Source organism: Fukomys damarensis, unplaced genomic scaffold (assembly GCF_012274545.1).
Source record: "Fukomys damarensis isolate Sample0158 unplaced genomic scaffold, DMR_v1.0_HiC HiC_scaffold_26, whole genome shotgun sequence".
Classification (NCBI taxonomy): domain Eukaryota; kingdom Metazoa; phylum Chordata; class Mammalia; order Rodentia; family Bathyergidae; genus Fukomys; species Fukomys damarensis.
Genome location: NW_022900938.1, coordinates 10,216,551 through 10,236,688, shown reverse-complemented (window position 1 = coordinate 10,236,688; position 20,138 = coordinate 10,216,551). Strand labels below are relative to the sequence as shown.

General features: G+C 41.3%; 1 pseudogene; it reads right to left on the bottom strand.

The window, feature by feature from the left end:
- Nucleotides 1-13,449: 13,449 nt before the first annotated feature.
- LOC104871052 lies at nucleotides 13,450-14,086 on the bottom strand (annotated as a pseudogene).
- Between the last annotated feature and the right edge of the window lie 6,052 nt (nucleotides 14,087-20,138).

Genomic DNA, 20,138 nt, shown 5'->3' with positions numbered 1-20,138 from the left:
ACCCCTGAGCTAAATCCCTGGCAATCCATCTTTTATTTATGCAAGCATTCTATCTACCCCCTAGGTTGATTCCTAAGAATTTAACTTTTTGACATTTTCATGAATGGGACTGTTTTCCTGATTTCTTTTTCAACAGATTCATTATTGGCATACAGGAATGCTACTGATTCTTATGTGTTGATTTTGTATTGTGCCCACTTCCCCGAATTTGTTTCTTAGTTCTAGGAGTCTGCTGTGGAGTTTTGTGTCTTCTCTATAAAGGATCTTATCATCCATAAATGGAGGTAATTTTAATTCATCCTATTCCATTTACATTTCTTTTATTTCTTTCCCTTTTGTGGCTGCTCTAAGATTTTGAATACTTTATTGAAGAGTTGTGATGGCAGACACTCTTGTCTTATTCCTGGTTTTAGACTGCCTGCTTGTAGGTAATATCCATTCAGGATGATGTTGGCCGTGAATTTGCCATAAATGGCTTTTATCAGTTTGAGGCATTGTCCTACTATTCCTGTTTTTCTTTAAATGAAGGGATGTTGGATATTGTCAAAAGTTTTCTCTTCATCTGTTGAGATGATCCTTTTAAGACCTAGATAATCCTTTATGGGCTGGGACTGCTCATTATTCTGCACACATTTTACTTCCAAAGAAAGTCACATGACAGAATACCAACACCAAGGGCTAAGAAGTGCATGACAGCTTCAGGAAGAGGAACACAAAAGTTAAGTCACAGGACATATGTATTAGTGGGAGGGGAAGAAAGAGGACCAACAATTCAACTTACTATAATTACCCAACACATAAATCAAGTTGGGGATCCAAAGACTCAGCCAAACAAGGTGGAACAGGCAATTAACAACTACTTTGGGGAACAGGGAAGAGGGAGAGATGTGTTTTGAAACAACAAAACTAGATATGAGAGTAAAAAATGAGCAAAAATTTTTTGGGAGGGGTAGAAGTCACACAAACATATGTAAACACATATGCACATACAAACATGCACATGTGCTCATATTGTATCTATACATCATAAATATTATGAACTGTAAATATATCATACTATGCTTACAGCATATATATCTATATTTATAGATATAAATATGTAAGTATTTTTCTTATGCTACCATATTTATATATTCCACCTCTGTTTCTGTACTATGTGTCCACTATAATGTGTCTGGCTCGTATCGTTCAATACCCTCATATCTGTGAGAGTTGTTGGTGGTGGTGGCAATGTATATTTCCGTGAAATAAATAATGATGCTGAATAATTCATGTTGATTTTTAATTTTTAAATTTAATCATGTTGCTCTATTTTCTACATATTTCTACCTAATACAGAAATTACCAGACACCTTCAAAATACAGTATTCCTGATATTTTATATTTTTCCATTAGTAATGGATTTTCAATTATATCCAGCTTCGCATCCCTGTGAATAATGTTACAATATATATCCTTACAAAAATAATGAGTTTCTCTGTGAATTTCTCTAATGCATATGTGGGAAAAAAATCTTTGCCATAGGAAAAATGCATGTTTCATTTTATTGAGTACTTCCAAAACAATCTCTTACTTCTTTTTGTAATTCTATCCATGTCTTTTGACAATACATAGCCTTTAATGCTATTGATTCTATCACAAAAACTATTTTAGTAACATTTTTCACTTTACCTTTGGATTTCTCTCCAGCTATTTTGAACAGTATCTATTCTTGCCCTTACACAATCTAATTTGTAGCATCTCACATATAAAATAATTGATTAAGGGCTGTCTCATTTAATAATTTACATTAAGATATCTTCTAAATAAAAGTATCAATTGTATAATAAAAATTTTTTTCAGAAACTTACAATCTAGTGCAATAAAAATAAATTCTTCCCAAAGAGAATCTGTCTTTATCTCATTTATATCATTAAGTTATTATATCTGTTTCTAAATGAACTCTTAAAAATGATTTTGTGTAGTTTTATAATTTAATTAAGAAATAAATATAATGACATTTATTTTGTTAATCCAACAGAGATAACATTTGTGTTTTCTCTTTGAGGCAAAATTACAAATTAACTAAACTATTTAAGGAACTAGGAATTTAAGATGCATTTTCCTTTGATGCCTTTATTATACCCAGACAGTCAATAACATTCTAATATTTCCTCAACATTTGAAAGTTAATTGTTTGTGTTATTTAATCTCATTACGTACTTCCCCTTGGTACATTTTACTAGTGTAACTCATTTGATCTGAGAAACATTTTTCTTTTGGTTTGTAAAATGTTTAGAAGTAGCAAATATAGTAAAATGAGACTACTGTTTTTCAATTTTTAACTTCCTTGAGTTGTAAGCAATATACAAGTTTACTAGAAATAATTTAAAGTAAATTGTATTTTCATTAGTTAAAAGCAGTTTCATCCATAAAAATACTTTATGGATAAACATTATACTCAAGTAAGTAAGCTTAAATCATTCGTTTTTATGAAGAGCAGAATGAGTCTTCTAGAAAATGAGTAACCACAATATCCATTTTATGTCCTCACCTATGAGTATATTTTCTGTATATTAAACATTTGGGAGGTACATAGGAAATTGCCTACAAAATTGAGTCACACACAAGTTCTTCAAGTAAAACATTTAGTTCAGAACAGGAGTCAACACACTGGTCTGAAAACTTTAGTAAGTGTTTTGTCTTATCAAATTCTTAGTTGTGGCTACCCTTGGAAATATTTATATTTTGAGCGTGAGACAGCTAAATGTTCTAACAATTCTAAGCTACTCAAGTAAATTAAGAAAAGGAAAAAAAACAATATATAAGTGCTTCTAATTTGCAAGGAAATAACCGTGATTTTCAGCAGAGTTAATAAAAAGTTGTATCACTTGTGTCATAGACCTCAATATCCGTTCCTCTCCCGCCTTTCACTGATAATAGTATCCATGTTTCTGGGGTGGCCAGAGTTTGGCTTGAGAAAATAAAAAAGGAGAAATAGCTGCCTGCACTATTTTGCTTAAGATCATGGATTACAGGTAATATAAATTTTATTATTTGCTCTCATAATTTTTAAGAATTATTTTAGGTAAAGAGTGCAGCATCAAATAATTCAAATATTCTAGCCCATAATGAATGTTTTATTTAACACTAAAGGCACAGCCAAAGACATAGAGTGAAAAGGGCAGAAAATCATCATATATGTGTGTGTATACGCATAATAAATATATAGCGAATACATATATGTTTGCACATGTGTATAAATAGAGCTGGTGAGATATTTAAGTGCAGTTATTTTAGTCTGCATTTCAGTAACTATCGGAGGTCTGAACTTCGTTCCGTGCTTGGAATTTGACAGGCAGGGCTGGCGGTAACATCTGTGCAGTCCTCACTGTTTTACGGCTTCTTTACACCACTTCCCCTGCTGGGCGGCCCTTTTGCCTCTGCTCCTCAGGTTAACTTCTTGCCTTTGCTTCTGAAGACTGGCCTCCAGCTGATGGAGGTTTTTCCCTCCAAGCCGGAAAGAGGTTAGGCTGGGAGTTTATCCTCAGTACACTGCATCCAACTTTGATCTCAGACAGGTTCAAGTGTACAGAGAGCCGTCTGCCTCCTTCAGGCATGGCTAACTTGGAGCCCCAATTGATACTCCTTCAAGATCAGTTTGAGGCCACTTTCCCTGGGATTTTAACTAAAACTTAGTTCTTTCTTAGTTTCCTCCTCTCCACTGTCTTTCTTCCAATACTTATCCTCCACTAGTAGCTCTGGGAAGCTTAAAAATGTTTTTTACTCCTGATTGACAAATAATAATCACACACACACACACACACACACACACACACACACACACACAAATACACATAAATATATATGAATAGGTTTTTTTTTTTTTATTTTTGGCGAGACGGTCTCACTATGTAGTTGTGACTGACCTAGAACTCTCTATTTAGCCCAGGCTGGTCTGGAACTCACTCCTCCTGCCTCAGCCTCCTGAGTGCTAGGATTACAGGCTTGTGCCACCATGCCCGGTTTATGAATAGCTTTTAAATAAATCATTTGTCCACTTGTCCAGAGAGCCATGCCTTAGAGCCCCCTGACTGAGGAGCAAGGACAATCGATGTCATGATTTTACTGTCAGTAAAGAGATATCTAAAAATGTCGCAGAGACAAAAATCATATCTTACATATTCCTCAATAAAAGAGGAAAAATGGAAACAGGATAGGTCCAAAGGTTAAACTGGTGGATCATTTAACTCAGGAAAAAAAAAAATGCAAAGGATACAATCATTGTATTAAACTAAAAAACATGAGCCATGACATAAACAGGATCTGCATTTTAATTGAAGACAGGATAAGAATCACTGATTTTCCTCTTTTGCTCCAACTTTCAATAAGGTCTGACATTGCTCTTGTACTTTGACTTTAAGGAACTAGAAAAGAAGATGAAATGGAACCTAGAGCAGCCCAAGGAAAGAAATAATGTGGGAAAGAGCAAAAGCCAATTAAATGGAAAGCAGCAGGGCAATAGCAAAACAATCAATGAAACAAAATACTGGTTTGCTAAAAAGAAAACTGATGAGGTTTTTAACAAGACAGACAAAGACATAAGGCAAAGACACATTTTCCAGTGACAGGATCAAAATAAAGGAATGCTTCTACAGATGCAGCGGATATTAAAAAGACAAGAGAATACTATAAACAGTCAATGCAAGTAAATAGGAAAATTTAAATAAGGGACTTGTTTTTTCCTTTAAAAATGTACATTAATGTCTTTATCTAAAAGAAAGACAAATAACATGCCTGCCATAGGTTTGCCTCCAGTGGTCTGGGATTTCTGACTAAAGTACTTTCCTAACTCTAAATAGAAGCTACATTCCATATATTTATATATAAGTATATGGTATTTAATGTTAGGCTAGTATCAAATATTATCAACATTTTTTCTAAATGTCCTTATTCAAAATTATATTTATCATATAAGTCATTGAGAACAACTTTGCTTAGATATTTAGTCATTTTTCATGGTGTAATTTTATTTAAACAAATATGGCTGTAAGCGCCAGAAATGTGAACCTCTGAGGAAATTCGTGGTAACATGTTACTTTCTACTTTCTCGCTTTCTACAAAGGTCTGACTAGCAGACCTTTACTACTCGCTTATGTCCCTATTAATCCCTCCTACAGAAGTGGATCTGCTCTTTGAAGGGTGTAGATGAACCACACATTCACAAAGGCCAAGTGCATTTACAAGGCATGTAACTAGCCTAGAAGTTTGCCTAAGAGTCGAGGCCAGAAGACTCTGGTAGCCTAGAAGTCTCTGACCATCTTTCTTTGAATGGATCATGTGACACACTTTGAATGGATCATGTGACACACTGAAGAACATTAGCGTATACTGATCTGCGTAAAGATGTTACCTATTCGTGGCGCGCACACACACATGAAAATGGTGCGCATGCCCACTGCACGGCACAGTTCTGGGATGAAGCTGCAGTTTCAGAGCAAGCCCAGGTCATCTCGTCCAACCCTATCATTGGTTAATGGAGAAATTGAAGTTAAAAAAAAAAATAGTTCAGCCGTCTCTTCAGTAGTCTCAAAAGTATGCTTTTGTGGAACAAGTAATGAATCTAAACTTTCATACATCTTCACATTAAGCCTTTTAATCTCTATCACATTTGTACTACTTGTTTGTACATGCTGCTAGTAGAATTCTATATAGCTCTGGGGTAATCTACCAAAATAGCTATTAGATTTAAATGTAAGAGACTGCATAATCAAAGAAAAAGGAATCCGTTGAATTAAAAACCATACCAGTGAGCCCCAGGTGAGCAAGGAAAAGGTTGAATATCGGGTGCATGTGTTTCAAGAAGAGCCTACAGGAGAGTTTTGCATGACCTGAATAACAGAAGCCCTAATGAACCAAGGGAAGGAAGCCAGGAAGAGTTCCCAAAACAAAGCTTAAAGACGTATAGGTTGATAAATGCCTTGCTTGATGGCTTACATGGAGATAAATGAAGACTGTTAATTAATATGCCATCTAGAACCACCTAATCAGTTCCCTCTAGAAAGGCTCCTATCAAACTCATTGCATAAGTTTGTAAAGGGACAGAACACGTACGATAACTGATAGGAAAAGGTATTCCACGGGGAGTGACTTTTCGTCAGTCCATGGTTGGACAGTAGAAAAACCCGATGTGTGTTGCACATTTATATCCAAAAGGCTCTGTACACTAACTAATTAAAAATGAAAATGAATTGACAAAAAAGAAACAAATATAAATATGCTAAGTGTAACAGGAAATCCACTTGGTGGACTGAACCACGGGAATGTTGCTGCAGGGACTGAGGGTAGAGAGAAAGTTTCCTAGCAGGTACGCGGATGTGAAATGAACATGAATTACTACAGCACCAGATGGCCTCTGGTTGGAAGGCAGTCATAAATTTCTAAGTGGGAGTCTTCTCTTATGGAATTATTTTAAAGCCGAGAAGATGCAAGATGAAATTCAATCTGTTCTTTTCCAAACCCTTGCTTGTGGGTAGAGGTTGTTTGCCTTCTTACGCAAAGTCTGTGCTGCCCCCTTCTGGTTAAAGGGAAATTCTACTGAGAAACGTAGTTAAAACAATGCTGAGGTGATAATTAAGTAGGAGAGAGAGAGGGAGGGAAAGAAAGAGGGGGAGAGGCAGCGGGAGAGGAAGGAGAGGTACAGGGAGAGGGAAAGGACAGGGACAGAGATGAACACCGCAGATCTTCACAACAATTACATCTCTAAAAATAGCACATCCCACTCTGGAACTCCTTGGTGACTTCGTGGCAGAGTTGCCAGTTGCCAGTGTGCTGTGATGTTTCTCTGATCCTCACTCTCCACTCCGTACCAGCTGGTCATCTGCACCTTCCAGGCCTCCCTTTATTCTTGCTGCTAAGCTTTCTCATCGCGTCCTTGCACCTGACTCATTCACTACAATGCCTTCTTTGTCCCCTTCCCCCATCACCTCTACTACACAAAATCCTTTCCACTATTAAAATAATTGATAATTCCTCTGTGAAGTGTTTGGCAGGACTTCATATCAAAAGGTGCTTGCTTTTCCCGTACCTTCATACTGTTTCAATTTCCTTTACATTGTAGGGGTTTACGTTGCCTTCCGTGTTCCTCGTTTATATCAGGGGCCCTGCGGAATCTTCTTCGTGGTGCTAACGGAGATCCTTTCTTATTCATCTTGGTACCTGCACCCCATGCAAAATGTCCGACACAACACGTGTCAATCAATTGGATAAGTGGTGAGTACTTTAATTTGAAGAACTATAATAATGTTTTATATTCAAAATGTGTTAGCGCAGTTGAAATTTTTTAGCAACGCAGATGGATTACAATATCAAGTTAAATAAGGTTTATAACACCATGAAAAGCATTAACAATTTTCACTAATTGCAATCCAGACAGCTAATGATAGTCATTAATCATCAAATCATTCTATGAAAACATTAAAATCAGAAACATATCACCATGTCCTCTGGTGTGGGTGCACGAATGACTGAATAATGGCTTCCAATGCATCCAAACCGTGATCCTCATAACTGTGAATATTCTACTCTATAGAGGAAAAAGGGATTTTTGCAGCTGGGATGAAGAATTTTGAAAGGGGAAAGACTCATCTTGGGTTACCCAGATGTGCCCAAGGTAATCACAGGATGGGTAGCCTAAGGAGCACAGGGGACTGGAGTAGAACAAAGGAGCTGTGGCCATGGAACGGAGGTTGGAGTGATGGGCCCTGCTGTTGATGGCTTATGACATCTGGAAAACCAAGAAACCATTCTTCCCCACAGCCTTGGAAAGCAAGGCAACCCCAGGGCATCCTGGCTTGAGCAGAAGGAAACCACTTCAGACCTCTTAATTCCAGAAGGGCCAGGCAATAAGTATATGTTTTTGCTTAGTTACAAAGTTTGTGCTAGTACGTTACAGGAGTAGTAGGAAATTGACACAATGTTTTTCAAATATTAAGATGTTTATATAAACATTAAACCTACAGTTATAACTAAAGTTGGGTGAGCACAGAAATTATGAGACATATCCTAAGTTTCTTTAGGTTCAATATCATCATAATATCATTATATAAATGTCAGGTTATTAAAAATTATTGCACACAGAATGAAATATTTAATGTTTAGAGTGGTGATATTGGCTTTTCTTAAAAGGTTTGTGGGAAAATAAAGTTGTGTCTCTATATTATTTGTGGCAAATAATTGGTCTTCACTTAGGTATTGTTAAGGCCAAAGAACCCTAGAAACATGCCTATAAATTTACAATAGACTCGTGGAAGTATTATTATTGACTTAGGTTTAAATTTCCCTATAAGTTTCAGTCAGATATCAACCAGCACATTAGAACATTCTCCTCCTCTGTACAAAGAAATAATTAGACTGATTTTTGCAAATCTTAGTTTTGTCACTGTATTATATTGCATTATAATGGACCATTTCCATAGTTTTCTTCCTGCTACTTTCAAGGGCTTCAGTTTATGTGTGTGTTTGTTTCCATGTATGTGATATATTCTGTGTGGACATTTTGTAGACTAATATTTTTCTCTAAATTACAACTTAAGAATTTGAATACATTATATACTTTTGTTTGTTGTGGGAGCAGAAACTTCAGCAGGTAAAACAAATTCAATATATTAGTTGAGCCAAGCAAAATGGTACTGAATGTACAGACTTGCTTTAAAAGCACTTTAGGGGGTCTTCTTTAAATACTAAAGTGGAAAGCTGAGTCACAAGTCATGTGCCACTGAAAACAGTCCATTCACAAACACTTCTGTTCCAAAACAATTTAGTTCACAAACAAAAGCACTGGACCCAATTTTGCTCCTGTTTGCAAACTCCACATCAGGTGACAAACACAGCCCTGGCCCTCCTCCCCATAAAAACACAAATGCAGCCATCTTCCCCCAATCATAAAACAAATTAAGTTAGTAAACCAGGTACCAGGGTATATTGACTATTTTAATTCAATATTTTATCTTTTCTTCCAGTAAGAAATACAGAATGAATCAGTGCCAGCTAGTACCAAGGGTTCTTTTTGAAACGTGCCTATTCTTATTTGAAAAAGGTTCAGAAACTTTCTAGGAAAAATACAAACTGCTTTTCAGAAAATTGTGAGAGAAATATATAAAATCCAATCAATAACAGAGCAGGATCATGCCTTAGAGATATACAAAGGATGCATCTTTTATTTTCTTGTTTTTTTTTTTTAGACAGGGTCTAACTGTACAGTTCAGTTTGGCCTTGAACTCACTATGTAGCCAAGGCTGGCCTCCAACGCCAAAGGATCCTCCTGCCCCAGCCTCTCTAGTGCTGTGATTACAGACATGTGCCGTCATGCCTGGCTAATGATACACCTCTAACATTAAGCAACTCTCAGTTCTGCCATCATGAAAATATTTAATTCATTAGAAAACTCGATACTTTAAACTTTTATTAGTTCACATTTGCTGTCCATTTCACTCATCATAGCACATAGCACGTCTGAAGTTTTCGCTTCCTCTTCCCCTCCCGTCCTCCCCTCATCCCTCCATCTCTAGGTCCCCTGCCCTTCTGCAGAAGATTTATCTCCCTATTTCCTATTATCTGTCTTGTATTTTGCTCTTTATTTATATTTTGCGTTTCCCACGAAAAAGTATGTGATATTTAAGCTTGATTTATTTCACTTTATCGAACATTTTAACTATCATTTCTCAATATCCCAACTTATCTATTTAAAATTACCCATCAGAAAGAGTTCTTTCACTCCCCTGAAGCTCACCAACAGCTCACTGGACCAGTTTTTCATCAATCAGAAGGTCCACCCTGTAATTTCTTTTTCTCCTTCCTGGTCATGTCAGGCTCCATTATTTCTATTTTCCACTTGATTTGTTTGGCCATCTCATTCGTGGCCTGTAAAATCCAAACATCGCATGTGGATTCACACCATTTTTCTTGCTTTTTATATGTAGATGGACATTGAGGAAGAAAATCACAGAACCAAGCAGACTGACGTTCACATAAAAAGTATAATCCCCAAGCTAATTGATAATGTTTGATTCTGTCAATTTTCTGGCACATCACTTGAGATAATAAAGTGGGAAATCGAGTCCTTATGGCTACTTTCAAAAGTGAACCTACATCAGCACCCACGTCCGCCTTCATCCTCCTGTGCCATGGGGAAGGAGTGCTGCCAGTCCAAAGGCCAGCACCTCTCCGTTTGCCTACAGTTCGTTTCTCACATGTTATCAGGACTTTTGCTCTTTTACCATTATCTCCTCTCTATTTTACATCATTTGTTGGTCCCCATGTAGTTCATCGCTCATGTAAGACAAAAAAGAAAGGAATGGAAGAAGGGAGGGAGACAGGAAGAAGGGGTGGAAGGGGGGGAGGGAGGGAGGGAGGGAAGAAATAAAGATCCCCCAATGTACTCATTTTAGACAAATAAAACTGAAACAAATCAAACGAAACCAAGCCAAAGAGTCAAGACTTCTGTGATGGCTTTCACTGTGTTTTAAAGGCAATCTGAATATGTTATCTTGACATACGAGACTGATTTTTCTTGGACCCAGCACACACACTCAATATACCCCCAATCTCAGCTCATGCTGCTCTGCTCCTTTCTTGCTGCATACAGCTTTTACCAGACTGTTCTGTATCTTTCAAATACTATAATATTTCAGCGGAAGAACTGAGGGTCCGGTTGCTGTGGACATCGTGGCTCCTTCTCGGCTACCTGGAGAGCCAGGCATTTCAGACTCCAAAGTCCTCCCTGGCCCACTGCCTGCTCACCTGCTCTGGCCACACTTTTGCGCTGCAGGAGTTGCCAGCAGTGCCTGTCACGCTTCAGATTTGCCCCTTCAGCCGTAATTTGCAAGACTACCCCAGATGACACCTCTAAATGGATTTAGGTCTGGTGGAAAGAAAAAGAGGGAGACATCAGCCTATTTATCACTCACTGTCACAATACAAAAGCCACTGTGCTTCAGTGACACCAAACATTTGGTGACAGAAACCAGGGCTATGTATAACCTAATTTCTTTTCCTTTTTTTTTTTTTGGTTTGAAGTATTCTTTATTTTGTAAACATCTGTGTTTAAAATAGACGAACCCTGCTCACACTTCATATAATGGACCCAAGATACAGTACACAAAGTTCACCTGTCACAGGGAGATGGCAGGGCTCAGGAGCAGGTGGTATCCAGGGGCTGGGCTGAGTCTCAAGACATAGGGGCAGAGGTGGTGACAAGAAAACAGGCCAGGAATGCCTGCAATAGTCTAAGCCAAATGACACAACCCAGCCACCTCCTAGACAAGAGTGCAGGAGAGGCCAACTCTGGTTCCTGATGAGTAAAATCCCAGCCCTGTTTTTGCTCCCATACCTGTTCCCAGCTTGGCCCTCACGGAGAGGGCTCACTGGTCCATGTTTTGCCTCCCAGAACCCTTAGGGTAACATAAAAATATAGCCCTTCTTTCCTGAAGGGGCTAGGAGAGAGAGACAGCAGTGCTCTGCCGGATCTCCGGGAAAGAATGACACTGGCCCACAGGTGGGCACCAGTGCATAATGTAACTTCTTTCTCAGCTCCCCAGCTGAGGGCAAACAGGACTGCTCACCACCCTGCTCACCTCCAGCACAGGGCTGCACAAGTCAGTCCTCAAGGAAGCAGCCGCAGAAAATCATGGCTTCATACTAACGCATCAGCTCTAGGTCTCTCATTTGCCAAGGACTTACTTCTATTCCTGCTCTTTCCTTGCACCATGCTCACCTCTTCCTCACCCTAAACCCTGAGCCACCCTCTCCTGCTGGCTACCCTATGGTTTGGTAAGAGCCAGGAGGAAGTGTCCAGTGATTCTATCTTCACCTCCTTCTTTGAAGGAATGAGGAAGTGCTGCTCTGATGTGGATTCTTGATTGCAGAAATGCTCAGTGCCCAATTCTTTCTTTTGACTCCAGCCCCAGCCATGCAGTGCAACTGAGGAACAATCGTCTTTCCTGGGTTTCTCCCACCTCAGGAAGGTGAGCAGGAACCCAAGCAGGGCTGGTAATTGAAAGAGGCCTTTCAAAAGATTCCTTCAAGCTCTTCTTGGGCTCCTGCAGTGGAAGAAACTTCCAGAACACAAAACTCAGGAGGAGGGAGTCTTCCTCCATGCCCTGGTAGCCACAGTGCAAATTGGCACTTTTTTCAAGCACTTTGTCTTGAAGGCTGAAGAGAACAGCACAGGGCCATCTTTCTCTTCCCATGAAGTCTTGCCCTCCTCTCACAGTGACCGGGCCCCAGGAAAACCTTGACTGTTGAAGGCTGGATTCAGTAAATTGGCATGTTTATGTTACCTCTCATCTCTGCCAGGGAGTTTAGGGAAAAGTTCTTACATGAGCAAGAAAGAGAAGACCAAGGAGCCTTTTGCTACCACAACCCCTCTGCTTTGCAATGTGGTGTCCCGGGCCTGCTTGCACTTGCTCTGACATCTAGGAGCTAGGCTTTCACTTCTAAGCCCTCCTTTTTCTGGCATATGTAGTTGGCTTGACAAACGTCACCACCCCCAGGGCTCTCCTTGCCTCTGTGGCACCCTTAAGCCTTGGTACCCATTTGACATTCAGGAGCCCAGGTGAAGAGAAGTTGTGCACATGCTGCATGAGAGGTACAGAGTGGAGGTGACTTTTTATCTCTGCCACCCCTCATCATTTTCTCCTCTTTTCTGAAGCACTGCCTCTGAGCTCAGTTCCCCACAGAGGCAGGGGGGCCACTGAGGAAGGCCAAAGCCTAGATAGGGGGAGCAGGCAGAGGCAGGACAGTCCTGCGCTTGAGGACCACCAGATGGCGTTTCCTTCCTACCTCCAAGGTCCTTGGGGAGGCAGGCCCATGGCACAGGAAGGGGCAGTGGGGTGGGGAGGAGAAGCACCCTTAGCCTTCGGCCCAGCCCAGAGCAGGGTGGGGTCCTCCCTGGGGCAGGAGCTGAGACTGCCCATGAGCCTAGGTTCAGTCCCTTATTCAGGGTTAGAAGGAAGGAGCTGTTCCAGCAGCCGCACAGCAGAACACAGGCCGAGCATGGGAGAGGCTCAGTACAAACGCGCTGGAGGGAGGGCCGGAGAAAGTGGGAAGGAGAGAGAAAGCAGAGACAAGATGAACTGAGAACGGAGGAGCCTTTTCACGGTCTCCACTCCAGTCTCAGCCACTGTCCAGGGAGCTCGGGGCAGGAGATACTGCTCGCAGCACACCGTGGGGTCACAGCGGGCCTATGGCTGGGGAATGGGCTGAAGGAGGCCACTCCAGGGGAGGGGCCAGGGACAGAGGCTGCTCAGAGATGACAGCAGAGCTGCTCTCAGGGCCAGCGGGGGAGAGGAGCAGCTACTGATTCAACAGGTCATCAAAGGAGAGGGCAGCAGCAGGCAGAGCCCAGGCTCCTTGTCTGCCCACCAGCCTCCCGAGGCAAGGGGTCCGTGTGGGGCGCCCCACTCAGGTCCCTCAGCACAAGCAGGTTTTGGAAGAGTTCGCTGGGCCCTTAGGTTTGCCCTCCTCCTCCTCCAGCTCTGCCAGGGCCAGCTCATTGCTGGCAAGGGTCCGGAGACCATCCAGCTCCTTCCTTTGGGCCTGCAGCACCAGCTCCGTCAGACGCATGGAAGTCTCTTTAGTGTTGAGAATGGTGCAGGCACTTGTTTCACAGAAGTCCATGCCGTACTCCTCAGCCAGCTGCTGCCCTTGCTGTCTTCCCACCTGCCGTTTCTGCTCTTCATCAGCTTTATTACCTCTAAGGATCTTCTGGTGCATACTCGTCCACAGCACTGACCCACTTCATGATGTGTTGGTAAGAAGGCTCGCTGCTGATGTCGTAGACTGAAAATATTCCCTGGGCCCATCGATAGTACTGCTTTGTGATGGTCTGGTATCTCTCCTGCCCCGCTGTGTCCCAAATCTGTACCCGCACTTTGATGCCATCTACCTCTCTGGTCTTCATTTTAAAGTCAACACCAATTTTGGAGATGTGCGAGGAGTGGAACTCGTTGTCGGTGAAGTGGCAGAGCAGGCAGGTCTTGCCCACCCCGGAGTCCCTGATCAGCAGCAGCCGGAACAGCACGTCGTACTGCTTCTCCATGGTTGTGCCGAGGGGTCCCGAACGGACGGCTCGGGCTCAGCCCCGCTCAGCTGCGGCCATCGAGGGGCGGGAGGAACCGGCTTGCTGGGCTCGGGGGGGCTGATTTCTAATCTAAATAGTCATAATTAGAATATAGGGTTTGGAGCATAGCACTGGGACTCTGCTTAGTCACAAAAGATGCACAAAGAAAGGGCTATGAGCCACGGCAGTGCAAAAGAGGAGAAGGCGCACCCACATTTCAGCACAGCGCATGAGAAGTGGGGTCCGGCTGTGCCATCCCCTCTACTCGAGCTGCTGCTGGTTGTCTCCTGAGTCTCAAGAGACATGAGCTGGTTGCTGCCAGATGCAATGTTGTTGTTGTTTTAACATAAGTGCAACCAAGGTTCGAAGTGGGATACTGTGAATGAGGAAAGGACATTTGAGGGGTGTCTGAATAGGACTTCAGACAACTCTCCTTCAAAGTGACCTCTACCTCCTCAGAAGCAGTTCCCTAAATGAGTGAGCGGTTTGAGAAATGTTAATTAAGCAAAGACCAATGACCACAAAAACACAATTAAGGCTCGCTTATTAAGAAAACCCATGAAAAGGAACAGTGTTAAATTTGTGGACCTCCTAGTGCTCCTTCATTCTGGGTACATAAACCTGGAGCTAACAGGGGTGGACGCTAGACTTTAGGGGAGAGAGCCATATTTCTGAGCTGGGGCTGTGAGAGCACCAACCACTCCCTTGGAGTGGTTACTGGAAGCTTGGTACTTGGGTCAGTTACTGGAAGCTGTGGCAAACACTTGGCACAAGCTCAGTTCTACCAGTCAGCTTTCATAGATGAGGAACACCCCGTTTATTCCTTGGTGCAATCACTGAGCTCATGTGTAACCTGTTTTGTTGACCATTACTGACTGCCTGAAGCACTTATATATAAACAGTTTCCATGGAGGTTTGTAGGAATGTCTTTTGGGTGGAAGCCACTACAGGAAAATCCTTCTTACACAAATTAATCTTTACCTTCCCAGTGGTTGATATCATCCCTGAGGGCATATAAAACTTCAAGGACTTGTAGGAAGACAACCAAATATCTGAGGATGGAAATGGTGCAAAACCAGTCAAAAGATATGGTGAGAGCATGGATCTACCGGTACATGGTAGAGCGGGAGAAATAGGTTGCTGAATGAACAAGACAACAGCATATCAGTGGAAATGATCCCCCATTGGTCATATAGGCAGAATTAGCAGTAGGGTGCTTCACCTGTAGGGTGACGTGGTCAATGAAGATAGAAATCCTAGCATCAGAGCTAAGCAGATTTCATGGTTGCTAAAATATAGAAAACCTATGACTCCTAGCCTCAATTTTAAAGAGAATTCCTTCAAGTCAGTATTTACAGCAAGAATTTGAACTAAGCAAACCTCCGCACTGGCAAGCAGATGAGAGTTGTGTTTGCCAAAGTGACAGCACCAAATCAGCCTTCTGGAAAACTCCTGCAGATCAGGTGGGTTCCACCACATGGAGGACATGGAAGTCAGGGGGTCCCATGGCCCGAGCTAGTCAACATGGAAATGAGCAATCAAAAGCCCAGAGAAGGAAGGACTGCTGTTCTCATGGTCAGACACACCATTGCCTTTGTCTGACGTGATGGGAAGGCCAAAGTGACAGAGTTGGGTGGATGAATCCCAGGAAAGCTCTGGTTTCTCCATTTTTTTGTTTTTCACTGCTGTGATTGTAAATTGGATTTTATCCTCACATTTGTACCCTCTTGTCATATAGCAGCTGTTAGGTTCCAAAGCCTGTAAGTCTCATAAATAAAATGCCCCAAAACCAGAAGAAGAGAGGAAAGACCATTTCTTTACTGTCAAGCTTTCTACAACTCAGGAATCCTCCAGACCTATCAGTTTGCTTCAGCCCTCATTGGTCAGAATTAATTCTCATGGTTGTTCATAAGGTAAACATTCAAGGGCAAAGGAAATTTGAATTTTATTATGCAGTGGTTCTTTTTTTGACTGTTGAATACTTTATTACAACTGAGGTTCCATCAAAAAGGAAGTACACATTGGTTACAGTGCTACATGCCCGTGATCCCAGCCTCTGTGAGGCTGAGGCAGGAGGATCCTGAGATCAATCTTAGGCTGGGGAACTTTGCTACTTAGAAAAATTCTGCCTCAAAACACAAAAAGAAAAGAAAAAACAACCAAAGGGGTGGAGACATAGCTCAGAATGAAGACTCTGGGTCCAACCTACAGCACCAGAAAGGAAAAAGCAAAGGAAGGGTACACTTGAAGCAGAGAGGGTAAAAGAACAGCTGTCCATCCAGCAACCGGATGAGTCTACCACAGACGTTTCAGTAGCATTTATGCTTCCGGAAGTGTTGACTTCACATTTTATTTCAGTATTCTCAGCTTATGACACGGTGATTCTGTTTTTGCTCTTTACCGATTGAGTATCTTGCCATTAGGGAGTCTCACCGACTTTCAAGTCACCGTGGCTCAAAACCAAGCTCTGGTCACAGCGGATTCCCGCAGTGAGTCAGTCCCACACTCCCTCCACAGCCACATTCAAGCCTGCTCCATTTTCTACAAGCTAAAGTTCTCCGAAGCTGTGAGCAAGCCAATGCTTGTAAATCCAGTCCTTGCTTCCCTTGCGTGTTTTCATTATAATTGATGGTCTGTCTCAGATTAACATTCAATTAACACTTTTAATATTTTAAATGTAAATCTCATATTTTCTCGGGTGTCTCGCTCAAGCAATTAATGACCTGAAAACAAACACATGAATCTAGGAGGAACGCTCTGTAATTAAGGAAACGCTGAATTATTTTCCTAAAATAAAAAGTTCTTTTGTGTCACTGGAAAAAGTGGGTATAAAAAGAGGCTTCCTGGTGGGTGTGGTGGCTCATCTCTGTCATTTCTGCACTCTGGAGGCTGAGGCAGGAGGATCAGCTTGTTCAGGCCATCCTGAGCTACATAGTGAGTTCAAGCCCAGCCTAAAGTACATAGCAATATTCTGTCTTTTAAAAAAAAAAAGAGGCTGTAAATTTGCTCTTACTTAAATTGACACAACCACATTGAAGTTTCAGACTATATTTTCAAATACCCATCTAATTAGATTTTGATCTGAGGATTTATTTTTTATTGTTTTGCAGTACTGAGGATTGAACCCAAAGCCTCACTACGCTAGACCAAAGTCCTACCAATAAGCTGTATCCCCAGGACTTTTTATTTTATTTTGATAGATCTCACCAAGTTGTACAGACTGATGATGTGGCAATAATTACAGAGACAAGCTCTATACCATCACAGTCTTAAAAGGTGCTAAACTTGTAAATGCTATTTAACAACAGCAGCATTTTTGTCATAGTCAAAAAATGCATGATCATGTCATTTGGCAAACAGTTTTAAATGAAATATCTAACCATTTCATAAATATAATATTATGGCCAGTGATTTGGCTGAGTGGTTACACCGCCTGCCTCGCAAGTGCAAGGGCCCGAGTTCAATCCGTGGTACAAAAAAATATAATAATAATAATAATATAATATTATGTGTTTTCAGGTCATAGAAATTCAATAGCAACATGTCACACTTAATAGGCTTAAAATCCTAATGACAGGGATTCTTAAGGTAAAAATATGTAATTTTGAGCTTAGGACCAGGATGGAAAAGTTAAAAAAAAAAGAAGAAAAAGAAATATAAATATTATGAAAACCATGTGTAAGAGTAGAAATTTTAGGAAACAGCATGCATTTCTCCAAAAGCTTAGGAATGGAATTATCATGTTTTGATAGTTTTGATTTCATGTACTAAAATCCATTGCTGTCTTTTTCTTGTTAGTGACAATAATTTTTAAAAGCTCACATAAGACTGGGTAGTGGCCAGTCAAGCTGTTCTATTTAAGGAGATATTTTAAGGGAACTGCCAAAAAATTTGTATTTTTAAACATTTTTTATTTGTGGCCAGTAGTTAAATAAAATACACATTTCCTCCAAAGTCAGGTTTTATTACCCAGAGTTGAAGAGATGTCTCCCCAAGCAGATGCTGTGATTTCCGACTCCAGCCAAGTGGGCAGATCGCTTTACCCTCCACCAGTGCGCAGGGCCCTGGGGAAGGCTGGGGTGCTAGTGAGAAGGCACATAAGGACACGCTACATTGGAAGACAGAATCAAATTCGCTACTATCCTCAACTCCATGTCCCATGGAGGAAAATCCCACTGACACTCTCAACAGGAGCAGGAAGAGGGCAGAGTCCCAAGAGCCACCACCCCATTCCAAGGGACCGTCTGGGGGCTCCAGTAAGAGCTCCTACAGGACACCTCAGAGTGTCGACACGGAGGAGGGACCCTCAAATATTATGTTCACATCACCCGTGGGGGGGTCTGGAAATAATAATTAAAAAATTATGTAAAGTGATCTTTGTTCCATGAAAAAATCTGGAAGAAAATGCAGGCATTTCTCACACATTTCCTCCCTGCTCCGTGTGCCTGGCCTCACCCACTTGCAGCCTCTCCAGCCAGAGTGGCGCATGTGACCCCACACTGTCACGTCACTGTCACCCGAACTCCGTGGCTTATGATCCGGTCCACTCTTGGGTGCTGACATTCTGTATAAGTGGACAAAGGTAAAATGACAAACCTCCATCACGGTAGTATACCACAGAATAGTGTCACAGCTCTTAACAATTCTCTTCCCCCTGCCTGTTCATGCTTCATCCTCCCAAACTCTGACACCCGCTGATCTTTTGAACATCTTTGCAAGTTTGCCTTTTATAAACGTCATGTAATTGGAATTATAAATATAAAATCATTTCAGACTTACTTTCACTTTCTAATGCATAGCTAAGTTCTGTATACTTTCACTTCTGAAGGTATAACTTTCTTCCATGTTCTTTCATGCTTGTAATTTCATCCCTAGCCCTGAATAGCAGTTGATTTATTCACTTACCTACTGTTATGCTCACCTGCTACCTGAATTTGCTTAAGAGCGGGCCGGAGGATTAGAAAAGCACACTTCTGCCTGTGTCTTCATGAGCCACAGGAGTGGCCTTGGGTACTCTACACGGTCCCTGGCTCCTCCCCCTCCTCCCCTGTTCTATTTCCTGCCCACCATTAGTTCAGTCATGATGATTTTGCATTGAAGCCAGCTGACCATGATTCAAATTTTTGTAAAAGCATGAGCCAAAGAAACCATTTTCTCTTTTAAATTATAGGTATCAGGTATTTTGTCCAGCCCCTGTAAAAAAAAAAAAAAGAAGAAGAGAAAAAAGCTGGCTAATACAGGAGTAGGGGCATGTTGTGACTTTACCTGAGCATGTGGTTCAGAGCTTTGGTCACTAGTTTCTAAGAGAAGTTTGGAAGGGTTTGGAGATGCAGGCTAGAGAAACCCTAGAAGGCAATAATGGGTAATTCTGGTTGGAGCTCAGAAGATGACAACGCTGATAGGAATGCAGACAGTAAAGTCCAGGCTCATGAAGTTTTAGTTGGCATTTGGAATGTAGACCATGTCTGTTACACCCTGACACAAAAATGTCATCCAGATTTTTGCCATGTCCTGAGACTTTGCTGGAGTCTGACATTAGGGGCAGTGTTCAAACTGATGTAGTGGAGGGAATCTCAAAGCAGCTCAACATTCAGGCCTCAGCGTGAAAGCTGACAGCTCTATTTAGCTAGATTTATAATGATAATTGGGGGCAAAAAATCAATGCAGAACAAGTTTAGAGACTCAGATTTTAGCCTGAAAGGAATCAAGTGTAAAGTTCAGGCCATTATCTAATCTGAAGAGATTACATAGACTGAAAAAAAAAAAAAAAAAAAAAAAAAAAAAGAAGAAGTACTATGCACAGAGACAAGAAGGAAGATATCTTGAGGATATCTCAGAAAATGGAAAGAGTCAGTCTATTACAGCCTCAAGTGTGCAGCAATACCAACCTCTTCCTTGAGAAAATAACCCTTCTAAAACCAGTTTGAAAAGCGATGTTCAGAGAATTGGTTCCCTGGTTCTATTTCATGGTTCTCAGGCATCCAGGCACTCAGAGCTGATGCATTGTGTTCAGCAGTGGGAAAGCTGACTAATATGCCTA